Below are 9,732 nucleotides of genomic sequence, written 5' to 3'. Positions count from 1 at the left end.
GAAGAAGCCTACCGAAGATGGGGATGACCTTCTTCGAATGAATAATCATAAAAAAAGCCATCGTCAACAACGACGCGAGACACACACGCACAGAACTATCACATCACACTTTAGTGACGGCTCCGGCTGGACGGTTCGATGGCTGGGGACGTGAAGTGGGTATTGGGCCACCCCGGACAAACGTGGAGGGTGCACAGATCTCGATGGCAATTTCTCACCTACAAACGAAGAATTCCAATCGGAGGTCCACCGTTCGTTAGTAAATTTTGGAGGCTTTTTTGTCGGTTTTTCTCCATCCATCGCTAACCGGCGCCGTACATTTGCTTTCAGCTTCAGTTTACGGGCATTATTTATGTTTGTGGTGCTGTTTTCTCTGCTCTGTGTCTTTTGTCGATTGTTTATTTTTGTCGCAAGCTTGTTAGTCGATTTTTATTGCGTTCCCCCCTGTCGAGAGCACGGTGTCGTACAGCTGGTGGAAGGTTCGTCGCTTGCCGTTCGATCCTTCGGTGCGTGCGTTCCGTTTCGGCGCAGTGGTGGGGATTGAAGATCGAAGATCCGTGACGTCACGCTACGCGAGCACGGATGAAATCGAAATCGAGCCACACTACACATAAAAAGTAAAACTGCACAAAACAATCGCTCTAAAATCGCTGTCACAAAGGTTAATTACCTGTTGGTGTTCTTGTTTCTAATCGATCGCTGCGATCTTTCATTCTTCAATGTGCGTTTCGGTCGTTACCACGGCACACGAACCGCGTTATTGTTCATAGGGATGCGGGATGGGAGATCGCAGCGTGCGACTCCCAACGTGCCATAAATCTTCACCTTCGAAGATATGGCTGGAGGGATTTCACATAATTATAGCACAGATGATGATGCTTCTCCTAACGAAAGGATGATATATCTCGAGGAAATAAGATGACCTACTCGATCGTGCCCCAGCAGCCACAGCGGATTACTTCTAATTGGTCTCGTATCAGCACATTTTTTCCGGGCCCAATCCCTTACAAAACCCCCCTTCACATCCGAGATCCCTCTTATGTCAACAATTCTTGACGCAATATGACGTAACGGACACAAACTGTATCGGTGTTTTTTTTTTTGTTTTGTTTGGGGGATAATTTTCAAGGCCACAAGTACGCACCTTTCGCAGTTGACATATTGCGCCGGTAGTGCCAAAAAAGGAGCTGGTACTCGCTGGTGGGAGGATGAACATGATGTGGAACATGCAGCCAGACAATTTCGCTGTATAACGTAGCGAGGCAAACTAAGGGACAGTTTCCATAATAAATTGCTCCTACCCGTGTGTGGCGTGAAGCTTTAATTTAAAATGATAAATTTTAAAATCAGATTACACAAAAAATGGATTCAAGCTATAATAGAGCATGAGTGTTAATCTATGAGATTAAATTTTTTCATTAGCAGTGGGAAATTTGATTTTGCATACTATTTATTATATTTCTCAAGAAAAAAGAATTGAAAGATTGTTCCAATTAGACCTCTTTTAGTCGCTGACTTTCGGTTAGATCGAGTGGAGCAATTGGTAATGTACGAACTTCACAATACGCCTGGTCTAAGTTCAAATCTCTTCTCGATCGAGTGTATACCTGTATAGATAGGACTTACTTTTCGACCATGGATAATTTGAAAAAAAGAATTAATATTGTCACGATTTTTCTGTTGATTGTTGATGAACGTTTTAAGCGATCAGGGTTATTGCACACTGTTCACTGGAATTGACATTTTTTCATTCATTCCCAAAGTTTAATGATATTCAATATTGATTAAAAATACAATTTGGGAGACTGATTTAAGAATCACCGACTGGAAGGGCTTTTTTTTACTGAGTAATAGGAGAATTGCGTTCTAGGGCGTAGGAAACGTAATTAAATTGCCAAAAACTAATGAAAACTGCTATCACTAGTTTGAAGTTAATTATAAGTCATTTATAAGACTATTTAAGCGCATAAAAATGTTCGACAATTTACGTACTCTATTCGAAACAAAAAGAAGTATTATGAATTGAATACGAAATTGGTAGTGAGTTATATGCCCAATCGTATCAAAATTAACGTTTGTAAACTGAGTTAATAAATACTAACTCTTTTTATTCCGTTTATAGCAACAGAATTGGCTAGTTGCCTGGTATGATTGATCAAATCCGACAAAGATGGTAGAGATCAATGAATAAGGTATACTGACGGATAAGGCGCATACAGAATTTGTCAAATCCAGGTCTTAATGTCATATTTAGTATGGGACTGTCGTTAAAACAAAAAGGATATAAACGGAAATAATAATCTAAATTCTCTTGAATATTTTTAGTACAAATTAATTTGATTTATTTTAATCATTTGAATTTGATTATATTCAACCTTTCTTGCGATCTTCACCAACGGTTACGATCAAACCACCTTCACAAGCTACCAATTTGCTTTGCCCGATTAGCTTTCCTACACTTTGCTCATGTTTACAACCCAACATGGTACGTTTCGGAACAAAATTCGACGAATTTATGCTATTTTGTTTGTCTCCCCACAATTATTGGCTGAAGGTAAAGCGTTTGTAAAGCAATATAATAGCTATAAAAGCCTTCCCTCTGAAAAAAAAATAATAATAAAATCGACTCACCTGCGAACAATCGGTTTGTGGTGTTCATATTTTTTGGGCGACATTTATACACACACACCGGTGACATTGCCAGCACTTGCGCTACGAACCTTGAGTTTCTTGGGAGTTTTTCGACGCATTTTCCACAATCAACAAACGATTGATGGACAACAGGACCGGCACCGGGGGCCATAATCGTCGCTTGCAGAACGATTATAATACCGTGTCCCACTGTTGGATGCGATTTTTCAATGTTTCACCGAAGAAGAAGCTGGCCTCCGACAGCATCAATCTTGGGCTAACATTTGCGTGACGGACAAATTGACGTGAGTTCCAAATTGTCTATTGAATTTTCATAATTCGCTGGCTTTTTCCCACCACGGGCGGGAAGATAAACATTATATAACACTTACGGTTCGTGTTGTCCATAAATCAAAATGGGGTGCATAATAAAGATTTCTCGCAGTCTAATTAATGTCACTCCAGTTCATCATCACACTCGATTAGCATATTCATCAAAGCAACCGTGGTCCAATTCCGCATATACGATCGAGCCCCCGAAATTGCACCGGTTCGTTGCATAATTGATTGAAGAAGCAACCACCGGATCGATCAACACACTGGCGTTCGTTCAACTCAACCGCCACCGTAAGCGGGTCGCTCTCATCCTCCGACGTCACCGGTCGGTGAAGGTGACGACAGGTATCGTACGAAGATGCGCCTCTATGCGAGCTTTTGCCAACCGGCCGGGCAACTCACCAGAACAGCTGATCGGTCCAGTCGGGTGACTTTATTTGGAAGCCACCAACCGCACCAACAGGGCACGGTGCAACCGTGAGCGGAGGGGTTACATCTTCATTTTGTGCAGATGAGACTGTGAATGGTCGAACCGGTTTTTCGGTGCGCGACGCTATACGGCGTTGAGATACTCGCTTTCGAGTTCAATGTCAATGGCAGCTGAAGATGGCAAACGCTGCATCCTTTGCCCTGGTGAAACACAGCTGACCCGAGCACGTGACGGGCCACAAGATGAGATAAAACTTGTTCCTTTTTTTTAGCTTTTCGTGATGCTGATTTTAATGAGCAGTTTGTAAGTAACGTTTGTGTCTTTGGGAAGTAATTTCGTTTAGTATTTTCGGTTTTACGATCGCAACTTGTCTCAACTCCTAATTGCGGAAGAACATTAATTAAGGAACATGTGTTTTTTTGTTTGCACCTCTAGTTAACCGGGTTGGCTTTTTGGGAACGGGCTTAATTATAAGTCCCTAGAAAGCCGGAACTGGCTGGTCTAAACCTCGGAATTTGTAGTGCTCCAAGGAAGCAAAAGAAGCATAGCAATAGGCCTGGCCGTTGACTCTGTTTTTAATGAATCTTTTGAGCAAAGTCGTTGACATGAATTTTCAATCAGAAGTCAACCGGGAGTTAATTCTTGAAAGATTCAACTCTTAAGGTGATGAGTCACTAAAGATTCTTGAATTTCTGTAGATTTGAAGCGTGATTTGAAGAATTTCTTGAAGTTTTGACCCAAGAATTCCCTAGAAGAAGAAACATGAGAAATTTCGGATGGTTCTTGAAAGATTCATCCATTTCTTAAGTCTGTGGGTTGAAGATTCAAGGTTGAGTCTCTGAAGATTCTTGTAAATTCTAGTGCTTTTAAATTATTTGAGAATTTCCCAAGAATTATGAATTTGAGTCTCTGAAGATTCTTTAATTTTTGAAGAATCTTGAGATCCTTAAGACTTTTGAATTTCCCAAGACTGGCGATTTTGTGTTGGTTCTCGAAAGATTCTTAATCTTTTAAGGTTGTCAGCCACTGGAGGTGCTTGAATTTCTGAAGATTCCTGTGATTCTGAAGATCAGAAGATTTGTGTATGTGAGTTGATTCGTAAAATTAATCAATCACATCAGGTTAAAGGTCTCTGAAGGTTCTAGAATTTCTGATACTTCTTAGGTTTCTGAAGATTAACGAGGATTTCCCAATGTTCTTGAATTTCTATGCATTTGTGAACCTCTGGATAAATTTAAATCTTTCAAGATTCTTGATGTTGTTACAACTTCATGAATATGCGAAGATACATGAACTACCACAATGGAGATTTGGAGTCATTCACTCGGTATGATCCAACAGAAGCAAATTAACAGCCCCGCTTCTTGTAGGACTTATGGATTAATTGAATATCCAGCTAAGAGCTGAAAAGCTTAATGGCATTCGTCTACCCTCATCTAATACATCACTCCATTTGTCGGCAAATTTTCGAGTCTGATCGACACCCTGGATAGCTCTAACAACTTAATCCACCTGTCCGACAGCCCCGATCACAAAGTCGTACGGGGCTTTCATTGTGTGCCCCATTTCCATTCGCAAAGGGCGGTTGCATTAATCATTCAACCGCTTGCCCGTCAAAACCCCCGTTGTGCAACGCGATCTCATACACGATCACGGAAAAAGGGTTTCATGTCATTTAAATTAATTTGTTAAAGGGCTTTTTCGTTGCTTGTCGCATTGAACAAATCCACCCTGGAGGCAGAGGGGCAACGGAACGTTAGAGCCATTCGTACCCGGGGTAGTTCGTATTGCACAACAAGTGCATGGCACATTTTTCTCGACCACGCTTCCCGCCATTTGATGCGCGTGTTACCGAAACCTGCATACATTATTCATAATTATAATTCATACAAATTTAACACCTATTCATCGCACCTCCTATTGGGAAATGTGGTGGTGTGCTGTGCGGTGTGGTGGACAGGGGGCGGTAGAAAAAAACATTTATCGAGATTTTGCGACATCAATAAATGTGCACGGTGTGGTGTCTCCCGCTTTTGGGGGCCATCGAAGCAGTGGAGTGTGTTTCTCGCACAGAACATCCCTCCAAGCCAGCCCAACCTCTGCTGAATGTCAAACATTACGAGGTTGTATAAGCTGCAGTGTCGGTCGATCGTGCGGCCGACATACAGCTCGCCCAAAACCACAGTGCATTGTGTGGAGGGATTTTGACTGCAGGGCATGCGATCGTGTGGAAGGAGCTGGTAGATTTTGCCATCATCCCATCACAACGAAAGGGTTTCGACTGTTAACAAATTGATCGTGTGTCTACAAAATAGTGGTTTCCTTTTGGACACACTGCGGTTTACTGTGGACTGCGGCGGTATTGGAAATATTCAAGTTTTGCTATAATTATACTCGGAACGACGTCAAAGCCCATTTATAAAAATGGTATTTACTAATTTAGATTTTATTTCTCTGCTGTCAATGGCTATAATAAAACCGACCCATTAGAACCAGTCCGTTTTTATAGATTTCCGGACTCACTCATTCGGGTCGCGCAAGGCAGTTCAAGATCACAGAAACGGTTTTCCACTGAGCCCAGCTTTAGATACGGCAATAGTTTTGTCTAATTTATGTTTCCCACATCCGGAACGCACTGGTCTAGAACCGGAACCTTTCACCGATGCGCGGTGGAGCTGGCGCACAGGCGGTCCAAGGATCTTTGCCAGCGGGCACGCAAATCGACCATCGGCAGTGCTACGCAGTGAGAGTCTAATGGTGTGATCACAAGCCTGACCTTGCGAACCCCACCCCTTTCGGAGCCCGTCCTACGCATTCGGTCCGGTTCGTGCCACACGGCACACTTGTCCACACGCGTAATTAATCATAAACACGGCAAACTTATTGGTTACACCGAGGACGAAAGACTGTGGGGACAGCCGTCGGAGATGCTGCGAGATGAGTCACAGCCACACATTGGGGCATTGCAACAACGAGCGCGTCGACGATCACGTCGGATGAAGTGATGCCACACTCGATCGCGAGTGACACTTCTCCAGACGCTGGTGCGCGTGAGTGTTGTTGCACTGCTGACGCCTCTTGACATTGACACACGCGTTGCGTTGCGAGACAGTGTCCCGGGAATCGGTGGATGATCGGTGTGAAGGAATAAAAGGGCGAAATGGTGGGATTAAATGGGAGGATTTATTTCAATCCCAGGTGAAGTGTCCGTCCATTGTGCAGGCCCAACATACTTTGTAGCGCTTCAAAAGTGATTGAACGGCAGTGGAAGACTTTTATCAACAGTGAGTGGTGGAAAGAAAGGAAAAGGAAGGATCAATTAAGGGGACAATTATCGCTATGCTTGGCGGATAATGGTACTCGAAGGACAACATAGAATGAAATGTTCTTTATGTTTTAGGAACATTATCTAATGGGTTTCTTTGTTTCTGGCCATTCTTCACTATCAATTACGTGTGTTTTTAAGTGTCTTTATGCCCGGTATAGCCAATGACCCTCTTGTCTAGTACAATTCATCAGCATACAAGGCTTCGCTGCTAATACTTTTTTTCCTGAGAGTAGCCAATTTTGCCATTTCGTTTCAAGAGCAGCATTTGCGGTGCGATCGATTGCCATACCACACCTGTACCTTTTTTTTTGGCCTTTTTCGGGTGCACTCGTTACGCTGTTTTGCGCCTGCGACACCCTAACCGCCAACAACAACACCAATTCCAACCACCAAAACACCCGAGGACACACGAGCCGGCGAAGCGGCTGACGCATGAGCTACACCGAAAATAAATTTCACACCCGACAGCTCATCGAGAATGTGACAGTTCGGACACCGACGGCGACGGTGGGATGGAACAAATTAAATAAAACATCCATGAAGGAAAGCTTTTACGATGCCGTCGATGTTTCTTCCTTTGACCCGGCTCTGAACGCTGCCATCGTGACAGCCGCAAGGAGGCGTGATATTGGGATGAAGAAAAACAACACAACAAATGGGCGAAAAATTTCGCCCACCATGAAATCAGATTTGATTTTAATTTGCAGATTGCTAACAAGAGGCGAGGTTTTTTTTTTTGTTTGTCTGGCGGGAAAAACTAAACAGACAAGCGGAGAGAAACAGCAAAATGGCAGACGTTTGGAAATTGTCGATTGCCCAATCCATTGGGCACGAAGACGATAACAGTGCGAAAAGGTGGAAAACTGGAAATCGATTGGATCAAATGCTGATGCGATTACAGTGTATGCGTTATGTGCAATCTTTCCACGCGATAACAGTTCGATGACAGTTGGTTGATAACACGTTATAAATATTGAAGAATACACTTATTGATTTGCAACATTTCGGATGGCGCGAAGGCTTTGTTTTTTTTTGTATTAAACAGTGCAAAATATTTATAACCATTCAAACAAACTTAACCTCATTTAGAGTTTAAAAATAATACTTTTAATTAGTTTAACGTACAGCAATTTAAGCACTATAACGTGGGACAAATTACAAGGAGGAAATGTATTGTAAAAATTATACAAAACTTTACATACTAAATTATACAAAATTTGTTAAATAAATAAATAACTCAACCATTAGAATTGATCTGAATATTGCTGAGGTAGTAAAGGGAACTTAAAAACATTCAAAGAATTAACTAATGAAAACTTAAGGGTCTAACTGCCAAAGACTTTCTGAAAGACTAGGCAGAGGCTAAGAATTTTCAGTGGTCCCATGAAGGAATCAGTATTCTTAGAGCTAAGTATTAACAGGATAAAAGGTTGAAAAAGGCTGAATGACTTTTCTGTACGACATCTGATAAACCAACAGCAAACACGATGAACAATTCTCTATAGAAAGATGCAATCTGAAGCAACTGTCAAAGTCAACAATGCTAACTCCTTCATGAAATATCAAAGTCACTTACAAGGCGAAGATAGAAAGAAATGTCTCAAGATCTCTCGACTAGTCACCATTCCGATTTCTTTTCAATGATAAGGAGACCTCGGCCACCTGGTTCTTTCTGGTGATGCTACTTGAAGCAAATATCAACTGTTTGAGAGTACATTTTCAACAGGTCCTTCTCCCACAACCTCAAGAGGTCTGGCTTTAGCTCGATAGTCAGTCCTGCGTACGATAGATAGTTAAGAGAGTTGTCTTGGTCTAAAACTCACCTATAGGGGTTTCAAACTGTGTCGCTTAGAATGATATTCCATCTTACAAAAAGCGGAAAAAACAATCCAGAATTCCTCCACTCAGACGACGACGTTCCTCACCACAGACGTCCGTTGCGTGTCATGTCGTGGGAATGACATTGAAACAATCTACCAACGAAAAAAGCCTTTACAGTTTGTAATGCTAATAACCAATTTACTACTTCCATTTTGAAGTTCCAATTCCATTTTGGTTGATTGTGAAGCCAGATAAATTTGGAATCTTATCCGTTTCGACTGAAATTCTATTAAAACCTCTTAATGGCTCACGATGCAGCCACACCAGACTAGAGGCTTAAAGATAAAAATACCACAACAATCTACGCCGCTTAAATTAACCCGAACGAAGCAATTCAATCACCTTCCGACCAGCATCCACCTTCGCATGCCTTCAGGGGTTCCGTATGATTCGAAGTAATTGGGTCGCATCCGACCGGTTTTCCGACCGCCGGCCCGACAACCGTACGCACCGTTACGTCACCGTTCGGGAGTTCAATCGCGTGTCACTTTCGGTGCGTGCCACTTTTCCGAAGGCACACTTTCTTTCGAACCCGCTTAGCGCGGTCGGTCGCGGTGCCTATCGGCCGGCGGACATCAACCTTGAAACACGGTTCCCTGTAAGCCGCACAATCACGCGCCGGTGGACAGATTTACCGTTGATAGTGTCGTTTTGCTGGAGTATCAAAAAATGGTCCGTAAATTGCTGATCATAAGCTTTAGGTAATCAAAAGGTTACAAATATGAAAACACTCGACACAGCCAGCGACACATGAGCGCGCGGTGCCTGGTAAGTTTAAGGTACCACGAAAGTAAAAGTGCCCAGTAACAGCAGCTTCCATTTTTCTTCCCTGTCTGCTTTGCCCATCCGCTGCCGCCGGGTGGTCCACAACGGCAAACAGGTTTGTGACGAGGTGCAACGAAACTGGATTACTGGACCACAGGACTTCGGTTGTACCAACCGGTGCGGTGGGAATTGTCTCCTCGTTGCGGTGTGATTCCGAGGGTAAGGATAAACCAAAAAAAAAAAAACGGAGGCTGGTGGTCCCTGTTGCCCTTAGTTCCTTCTGCAACTGCTGGCAGGATAACTAGTTCACCTTGAAGCGTTGTAGCGTTGTACCGTACAGCGATTGAAAGTGTAGCAGGGC

Source organism: Anopheles marshallii, chromosome 2 (assembly GCF_943734725.1).
Source record: "Anopheles marshallii chromosome 2, idAnoMarsDA_429_01, whole genome shotgun sequence".
NCBI lineage: Eukaryota > Metazoa > Arthropoda > Insecta > Diptera > Culicidae > Anopheles > Anopheles marshallii.
This window is presented reverse-complemented; position numbering follows the sequence as displayed.